Source organism: Rattus norvegicus, chromosome 14, assembly GCF_036323735.1.
Source record: "Rattus norvegicus strain BN/NHsdMcwi chromosome 14, GRCr8, whole genome shotgun sequence".
Lineage (NCBI taxonomy): Eukaryota > Metazoa > Chordata > Mammalia > Rodentia > Muridae > Rattus > Rattus norvegicus.
This window is the reverse complement of record NC_086032.1, coordinates 26364893-26374994: the sequence shown is the minus strand read 5'-3', so window position 1 is coordinate 26374994 and position 10102 is coordinate 26364893. Positions and strand designations below refer to the sequence as shown.

At 37.4% G+C, this 10102-nt stretch overlaps 1 long non-coding RNA gene across 2 annotated transcripts; it reads right to left on the bottom strand.

Moving 5' to 3' along the window:
* Window positions 1-817: 817 nt before the first annotated feature.
* Window positions 818-2804, bottom strand: LOC102546751 (uncharacterized). 2 transcript variants are annotated; one of them, XR_005493037.2, is made up of 3 exons: window positions 2674-2804; window positions 1428-1751; window positions 818-1244 (listed from the first exon to the last, which is right to left on the bottom strand). It is a non-coding gene; the product is annotated as an uncharacterized LOC102546751 (long non-coding RNA). The 2 variants fall into 2 exon arrangements; XR_359450.4 differs by having other exon boundaries at window positions 1428-1747; window positions 2674-2801.
* Window positions 2805-10102: the final 7298 nt, after the last annotated feature.

Sequence of the window (10102 nt, the reverse complement as noted above, 5' to 3'; positions counted from 1 at the left end):
AAGTTGTGCACCTCCAGGCTCAGCATGGTTTAAGCATTTTAAAGATCCTTATTTTTAAGATCATAAGCCATGTCATATCTGAACTAGTCGAGCAGGCAGAATGTCCATCCCAACGGAAAGACGACAGGGAAGTGCTTAGTCAGGCCCTAGATTTAGAGAGCAGGCATTGTGTCCTCATGATGGTTCCCAAAGCCAAAGTCCTCAAGGTGAAAATGTCACACATGCACAAGCACACCCTATTGGTCACTTGTCCATGCTCTAACAAATAGCAATTTCTTCCTTAAAGCTCCAAAACAAAGATTGTCTGGTGATTGGCCCTGTTCTTAACAAATAATTGTTCTCTCTCTCTTGCATTTTACAATTTAATTATAAAATCTATCATGATTTCAACTGTTATCATGTGCCAGGTGGTGTTCAGTGCATAAGTAAGAAAGAGGGAGAAACCCCACTCCTCACAATAATAAATAGTAACATATAATGCGCCTCATAATCTACATTCCTTTTTCTTTATGTGCATAGCTCTACAGTTTTGTGACATTTTTTAAATAAAATATTGCTTTTTCAAAGACATGCAATAACCATCTTAGCTTTTATTCAATATACTTTTCTGTTTTGCGGATTAAATTTGGTAAGCATCCACATAAATTCTTCAGCTTATTGATTATTCCTGATAAAATGACTAAACACTTGTATATTTTTTTACATCAATAGGGACACTTTCAAATTGTCTTTCTTGACCTCAAAAAACATACAGATCCTTGAGAGAGCTGAAACAATATGTCAATAGAAATAAGAAAATAATGACATTACAACTGAATTCTGCTACTAGTTCCATTCATAACTTTAAGTTCTCATATGGCAATCACAGTACAAGGGTGGGGAGGTAGATATATAAACACATACGCAAAGCAAACACAGGTGATGTTGACATTCCTACTACTTTTTTGAGCAGCATATTAGCTCAGAGATAATTTAAAGAGAACAAATTCCTAATCCACTAGGAAGAAAAATGATCTACGGAGCTGGGCTAGATCTCATATACCCAGCAAAATTGGGAACAGTAACTTGAATAATGATCCGGAAGATGGACAGAGAGATTGATAGACTTCTGTAAACCCATGGGGCTCGTAGAGGACTTCTTCGCTCTCTGTTTAGAGTCACAGTGCCTGGCATGGTTCTTATATCCAGATGCTGATGTCTTATGATATATGATGAATTATCATGGATTTTCCTTCCTTTCTTCACTGTCAGTTTTATGAAAGAAAGAAAACATCCAAGGTTAGATAGATGTATACAAGTAAACATCTATATTACCTTTAATAATTATTCTTATAATCTTTTCTAACCTTATCAGCACAGTGAGTTTCGTTTCACTGTTAATAAACTGTTTAAAGTGTTGATTGTAGCAGCTCTTAAATGGTACTCACCCTTTCCTTCATAGTTCTTGCTTTAAGATCAAGTAGTTCTTTTCTCTTACTGGCAGCCTCAGGGCTTTGGTCATGCACATGGTGGCTAGGTGACATACCTGGACTGCTTTGCTGCTCTGTGACCTAATAGTCAGATGACTCTCTTCCAGTTACTTCCTGTGTCCTTGCTCTGCCCCTTATGAAATGCCTCAGTATTCTGAGGACTGGGTGAAACTGTCTAGAGAGCAGCCACTCCTCTGGAAATTTCTCCGAGCACTCATTCCTTCATGGTACACCGATGAAAGCTCTATAGGGCTGTGTTCTCAGATTACATATGCAATCTAACTATAACAGCAAGCAGAGAAGAAAACAAAGCATAAAAACGTAATTTTATGCATGACTACATAATTACCAGCCCAAATTCCTTTAGTTCAAAAGTCCAGAGACAGTAATCTTTAGGTTTTAACCTGGGCAATCTAACTCCTACATTTTTTTAGATTAGAAGAAGGGATGAAGTAAAGAGGAAATTAAACAAAAAAACAAGAGGCGCGTGATTCCCATTTTCAAATGTATTTCCTGACAGAGTTCTGCAAGGTGGAGGCTTTTTATGCACTAAATTAGTCTCATGGAAGTTTGAGTAACTTTTCATAATTTGATGATTGAGTCAGTGGTGGGATTTAGACAACTCCAGACAATGACTTTGAAATCTTATGTATTATCCATTCTCTTGCCTCTTTCCTAATGATCGCAAACAATATTGTTCTTTCTGAAGGAGAATAACTCACATAGAGCAAAGCCCAAATAATGTGAAGCTCTGGGCATAAGGGCGCTCATGACTATTTTTCTTTATCTTTATAAACTTCACATATTGGTTTTCTTTGGCACACCCCTCAATCAGACATTCTGTCAGAAAGCAATCCCAGTGGTTCAGCTGACCTACACAGAAATCATTGGGAAATGCAAGTAATCCAGGGTCCTCATCTCCTGCCCCATTACACCGTGAAGAGTGTTAATGAATGGCTCTCAGGTATTGTCAAGTATTCATTAACAAAAGTGATTACAATGTCAGCTGACTCATAGTGTGCGTTTGATAGTATCATTTAGGCTAATTCGTGTGTATCATTCAAAGAAGTGAGATTCTTGTCTAAAATTTATTTATCAGACAGTTTGCATTTTTCAGAGAGCCTATATTTTTGTTGCCCAAGTAAGGAAATCTCATTTTTTCATGAATAATACATTTTAAATTCTACTAAAAAGAAATAGCCACCTTTTCAGACTCTCTATTGCTGGGACCAAATCCAAATGTCTTAGAAATCCTCTAGCTCTTCAAAATAATAGAACAAAGCGCTTCAGAAATGGTCTTCTCCTCAGACACGGAAATACACTTGTAACAATATCTGACTTTTAATAGAGATGACATCATTTTAACATCATAATAGATTTGAGAATTCTTAGTTCTGACAATATTTTTTAAAAGTGCTAGCCATTTCAAAAGTATGGCAGGTACAAATGAGTAAAACCAAAAATAGTAGAACCTTAAAATTGATAATCAGGGTCTCTTGAAAAGGTTAACTGTTTAGGGAATTTCTCTACTCCATTGTTACAGTGCTCTGCAGTGTGCCTGATAATGTGGGGGAAGCTTGTTCTGGTGAGGGATTCCTCCTGCTGATGCTAAATGATCGTATAATTGCTAACTTCTTTCTCAGTACAAAAGATCGAACCTAGAGCTTAGCACACAGTAGTTAAGTGATCGACTCTTGAACTATGTCCTCAGGCCTAGCATTTATAAATTTTATATATCATAGCCTAAGGCTTGCTTCACCAATCCTTATGTCAGGTGCTGCTTGAACATCCATAACTCCTTCCACCAGTCTGGTCCAAGATGTTTCCATAAACTCCACGAGATAAAGACATCTTAGTTAGCATTGTATTTAGTGTTGTTGATAAATATAATCTAAAATGTCAAGAACTCAATAAATATTGCCCTTCTCTCTGTCATCTCTAGATTCCATGCAGTGTAATTTCTGCTTGTACAGGTATTAAATGCCTTCTGTATAAGGAAAGCAGAGACTTAAGGGTAGGTTGTGCCAAATGACACGGGGTCTTGTTCATATGTTCAATTCATGTGGACCAAAACAAATAATATATTAACATGTGGATCAATCTATCTTATCACATATATATATACATATATACATATATATACATATGTATGTGTATATATACATGCACACATGCATATGAATGTGTATATTTAATATGCTCATATGCTAATGACACAAAGTATTTTTAATATTTTAAGATACTTAAGTTTGTAAGAAACAACAAATGAAAGTTTATAATTTATTCATGCCTTTGAACACAGTTCTATTTATATCAAAGTTATATATTTATGTAACTGCAAGAACATCCCATTTGATTTGCAATATATTTTTAGAGGCAAAATGTAAAGATCAGCATTCTTTCCTAATAATAAAAAACAGAAAATAAAGCAATTCCAAAAGAGAATCAGCTTATTGATTCTAAGGCGTGGGCTTTTTTATTTTTGCATTTTTTGGCCAAAATATCATTTTTATTAAATTCACTTTGTAAAAACATAAATGTGTTCAATGCGAAATTGTGTGACAAGAGGTGACTTTTGGATTTCGCCGCCATAAAAGGCTCCTTACCAGGCAGACGGGTACCATCAGTATTGTAATGAGCAGTGGTTTGTTTACTTGCTGTTTATTTATTCTCTCCTCAGTCTCTTCTTAGTTCTTTGTGCTTGAGAGCTAAGGCAGCGTCCTTCCCAAGGAAGGATCCACGGGCTGCACGTTTGGTAGAGAACATGTCAGCAGTGGGCAAATGAAAACTGCTGCTGTTTCATCTGGCTTCTTAGAGATAAGACCGTAAGGTCAACATGAGTTTTTGTGCTCTTCTGCTCAGTGTCAACCACTTTAAATTATGATAATAGGTCAAATCGCAGGGGCTCCTCTCATTTATTTCCCAATCATTGTATTTGGGTGCATATATATTATCTCAGGGAAAAAAAAGACAAAGAAAGTAGCGATGTGCAATGAATTTAGAGACAAGAAATGTGAGAGGAAACATGATTTAATTTGACATCCATAGCAGGATTAAAGTTTTTTTTTTTTTTTGGCCATGTCACAGACAGTTTGTCAGTTTGAATAGGAACACACAAAGAAATCCATAAAACTAATTTGTTTAGAGCCCTAAATGAATCTGAAATGTAAGATTAATGGTTATTTGCATAGAAATCTCATTACTCATGTAATTAAAGGCTATTTTTACCCTCTTAGATTCTGCATGTCCTTTTAAGGGCCACGTTGGTTTGTTTGTCGGCAAAGATTTCACTAATAGGACCCAGTTTGTCTCACCTAATATGTTTTCACACCGTTTTCATGCTGCTGTTAACATTATTAAATTTATAATTCTGTTTTTATGCCTCTGCTCCATCCCGCGCCCAGTTCTCAAAAATAGACTCATGATTAAAATGTGGATCAGTGAAGCATTAGAAGTGATGCAAAGAGTTGCACAAATAGTACAACCAAAATAGCATGAGAAACAAGGAAGGGCTGGTCTCCAGTGGGGAATGCAAATTGCTGATGCCAGGACCAATGCATTTGCATGTGTTGTTATTTTATATATGAATCAGGGGAAAGTGGAAAAAGGAAGGACACTCATGGATCACTAAAACATTGGATTGCTTGATGTAAGAGTCATCTACTGTAATTCCTTAGTTCTTCTTCGGTTATATTGTCTTGCCAAACACTTGCCGTAACGTTCCCAGAGAAAGGATGAATCACTATGTTCTCAGGTTCATTGAAAAGTTTCTTCTGGTCCTCACTTTGAGTTTTCCTTTCCCAGATAACAACATGACTCCGCCAACTTTTTTGGTTCCTAGGCTTGTAAAATAAGCCCAAGGTCATACAAAGAAGGAAACGATGAACAGGAAGAAATAATAAGGGGAATGAAAAGATGACAGAGAAAGAGGAAAGCAAGGTAGGACGGACTTATGAGTAAACCTATCCTGTCTGACGCATGAATTGGAAATAATTTCACCTTAGAAATGAGGTTATGAGGAGTTTCACCAACTGCTTAGGTGTTCGTCTCCCCACCACACCCTGTGTTGATATCTATCAATAAATAGATAGCAGCCCTGTATCATGAACATTGGTTGTATAAAAATGCCCTAGAAATTCTGCCTTGGTTTTGTCTACCCCAAATGCTTTATTTGTGACTCACATATCTTAATGGATGACCTCAGTGCTTCTCCACTAGGAGGAGCTTAGATATCCTTTACTCAAGAGGTGGCAGAACGTTGTGATTTTGTTTCTCAATAGAGAGAAATGCTCAAAATTAGAAGCACTGACAGTGTAAAAATCTATAAACATAAGGACAGTTGTCACATCAATAAGTAGTATAAACAAAGTAAAGACAGAAGAAACTGTGGTGAGAATTATTGAGTGATGTTTTAGGATCAGAATAAAGTTATTTATTAAAAGCAGGAGATAGTCCAATAAAACTACTATGTTGGAGGTCCCTGTAGATAATTTGCTTCACAGTTGAGTGAGATCAACAAAGTACAAACTATAAATAAACTCTTGGCTAAGGTACAGTGCAGGTGTGAGGGAATTGGACTGGGTGACTTTAATCTTTTTATCAGTGAAATAGATGCTTGGACTCAGAATGTGGATTTGTTTTGTTTGCTTATCATTTATTTTGTGCTGTTGCTTTGACAGGGAGATCAGGAAGAAGGAGGGGTAGGTGCTTGACTGAATATTGACCCACATTGTTCTTCACTTCTGCTATCAATTTTGTACAATTCACCATGTTTCTTGACTTACTGTATCATGGGATGATAAATGAAAATGTAGTCTCATGATACACAAAATGTCAATCTCAAGGAAAAAAATATGTTTTAAGTAAGTTTAAAATTTTTGTTTTGCCAAGTAAATGCATGCTTATTATAAAGGTACTGACATGACCTTTAGGACGTTCCTAATGATATTAAAATGTTGTGTTCTACGGATGTAGATTTCTCCTGAGAGACATACTCAGAATACAGCAAATACATAGGCGAATGCCAGCAGCAATCCACTGAACTGAGAACGGGACCCCTGTTGAAGGAATCAGAGAAAGGTCTGGAAGAGCTTGAAGGGGCTCGAGACCCCATATGTACAACAATGCCAACCAACTAGAGCTTCCAGGGACTAAGCCACTACCCAAAGACTATACATGGACTGACCCTGGGCTCCAACCTCATATAGGTAGCAATGAATAGCCTAGTAAGGGCACCAGTGGAAGGGGAAGCCCTGGGTCCTGCTAAGACTGAACCCCCAGTGAACGTGACTGTTGGGGGGAGGGTGGTAATGGGGGGAGGATGGGGAGGGGAACACCCATAGAGAAGGGGAGGGGGAGGGGTTACAGGGATGTTGGCCGGGAAACCCGGGAAGGGGAATAATAATTGAAATGTAAATAAGAAATACTCAAGTTAATAAAGATAAAAAATGTTGTGTTCTATACCAATGATGTCCCAAAAATATTCAAGTGCTTTATTAATTTCTTTGTTAATGTTTTACTATAACCTAACAAATGCGTATTGATGTCTTATTACTTGAACAAATTTTTCATGACTGAGTCAACAAGCTGATGTAATGTCATATGTTCATGTGCCTCAATTTTGGGAAACAGCACTCCCCAATTTTGTTAAGCAGAAGCAGGAGGAACATAAGTTCTTGGCAGGCTTCAGATGCATAGGAAGAGCATGTCTCAAAATAAATTGAAAAATAACTAAATGTCTAATATGGAGGAAGACTTAATATTAGAAAGAGCAAATCTTTTAAAAATTCCATAGCAAACAGTTTGTCTTCAATATTTTGATTAAATTCTTGGCAACTGAGTCTGTTTCTCGGTGAAGTAATGTCAAATGAAAAATATCCTACATAATAACAGAGAAAATGATGGGAACGAATGTGACATAAAGTACCACTTGGACTTATTTATAACTCTTCAAGGATGCAAGGTCCACAACCACTTATTGTCTCATATTTAAAACTACTTTAGCAAATAAGTACTTTTAAACTGGATACAGCCTTGGTTGATTTCATTTAGCCATTATTGGGACAGATTCTAAAGCTGATATCTTATCTATGAGCTTTTTGTCTTACTAAAACTTCTACACTTACTAGAAAGGAATATCAGAATGCATTCCAATTTCAGCCATCGTTGGAGCAGGTAACCAAAGAATCTCTAGGTGAGAAGGACCACAAAGCCACACTCACCAGAGGGCTTCTGAACTCATTGACAGGGCTGTACAATCGGAACCTGTAACGGTGGAAGGATACTATATATGCAGATGAGATTCTTAAGTTTATTTTATGAATGATTTGCTTAGTTTTTATGTTTATCTTGTGAAATAATATATGTAACCCTAGAGAGCAATATTTTTAATTAATTTATTTATTCACATTACATCCAATCACAGATTCCCCTCTTCTCAAGTCCACTGTCACTGTCCCCACTCCTTATTACCCACTTCCCTACAGAGAACAGAAAGTAATAGCAGCACTAAGCATTGTTGTCCACTGAGGCCACATCTCAGTCAAGCTGAGGAAAGGGATCCGATAACCGGCAACAGAGTCAGAGACCACTTTGCTCCAATTGTTAGGGGGCCAGCATGAAGACCAAGCTGAACACCTGCTACAAATGTGTAGGGGTTCTTGGTCCAGACGCTCATGCTCTTTGGTTGGTGGTTCAATCTCTTTGATCCTCCATAGGCCCAGGTTAGCTGACTCTGTAGGTCTTCATGTGGTATCCTTGACCTCTCCAGCTCATTCAATCCTATAATCTACTTCTCTACAAGGCTCTGGGAGCGCCACCTGATTGTTTGACTGTAAGTTTGTGCATCTGTCTCCAACTGTTGCTGTCTGAAGCTGCTCAGAAGACAGTTACGCTAGGTTCCTGTCTGAAAACATAGCAGAATATCATTAGTAGTGTCTGGGGTTGGCTCTCCGCCATGTGATAAGTCTTAAATTGAGGCAGTCATTCATTGGTTGTTCCATTAATCTCTGCCCCATTTTATCCCTGTATACCACGTAGGTAGATCAAATTTGGGGTTGAAGGTTTTGTGGGTAGGTTGAAGTCCCCCTACCTCCATTGGATGTCCAGCTTGGATACAGGAGGTGGTCACTTCAGTGGACAAATATTTTATGTGGGGTGTTTAGTAAAACAAAATAAATGTTCAGAGAAAACAAATTATACTCTGTACTTTCTTTTGTACTTTTATGGTTTTAAGTTTATAATTTAACAGTATCATATACAGCTAGGGAAATGAAGTTTTCATTAATATATATTTTTGTCTTAATGGTAATGAAACATTCTTCTCTGAATATATTTTGTCAAAAAAAGATAAAACATTAAATTTCAAAAGTAATCCTGATAGGGAAAAAATTGTGTATGGGTAAATGAAGACTGCTTCCCAATGGGCACTCTCTGCAATAACGTGAAGAATGTTGCTAGTGGACACAGAGAACATTCCAGAAGGTCTTTGGCAAAAAGATACTAAGATCCATGTAAGTCAAGAGGGCTGGAAGCCCCATGTTCAATGTTCCATTATCTGGGAAAAGTGAAGAGAAGCAGAAATAGCCAGCAATATTGATGTGGATGATTGGGGAGTATCCTTAGACAGCAGATTGTGGATTCTTTTTCATAGTAACCAGTTGATTTTGAAGGGTTTTTCACAGTTTGATGATTCCAGGGACCCAACACAATGGTTCTCTAGGCCTTCTGTGAATTTCCCCTTTCTGTCCCTAGACTAATAACCTCCAAACTTTCCCCCAACCATAGTGGTTTCTGTGAATGTGGCTTCATGACACATCCATATTTCCCCTCCGCCAAGGAGAGCCATTCACATTTTTCTCACCACAGGTTAAAAAAAAAATTCCTCAGGTTGAAGTAAGGCAGAATTCTGAGTCCTGGGGTAAGAATGGAAGCTAAACTAACGTTTAATTCCAAGCAAGCATTTTCTCCCCAGATCTCTCAGTACAGTCAACTGCAAGACAGAAGATGGGTTAGAGGAGTGTCTGTGCCATGCCTTGCCCAAGGTAATCATGGGAAAAATCTAATGCAAAGTCAAATGGAAAAGAGACTTTTTTTTCCAACTAAGCTCTTTTATGCAGTAGATCAGAGAGAGAGGATTTAGCCTTTGCAATACTCCAGTGCAGTCCAATAATAAGCAAAATCATCTTGGAGAATCAAACTGCCAGTGCATTTTACACTGCAACAATGTCCAGATGTAGCTAGCATAACAGTTCTTTAAGTGTGACTTGCTTGAACAGAGTAATGACCGGGATTACTTTTAGTTTCATTGCCAGAAGTGTAACTTGAAACTTAAAATATAAAAGATTGTATAGTTTTAAACTACGGTTTGCTGCTTCAGATTTTACAATAGTCTGCTCTGAGAACCCAGATGTAATATCTGAACATCTACAGTTATGTATTTTAGAAAAATGAGGCTGTACCAGAATGAGTGTCATAGTCCACGTCTTTCATGGAGACACTGTTAAAATATGCCTAGTAACATACTAAGAAAAGCCCAACTGTCCGAATTTGTGGTTATAATTGTATAGTAATATAGAAAGCTGTTTACAAACAACTACTAATATGTCAAAGAAACTCAGTGTTCTTTTCCAAAC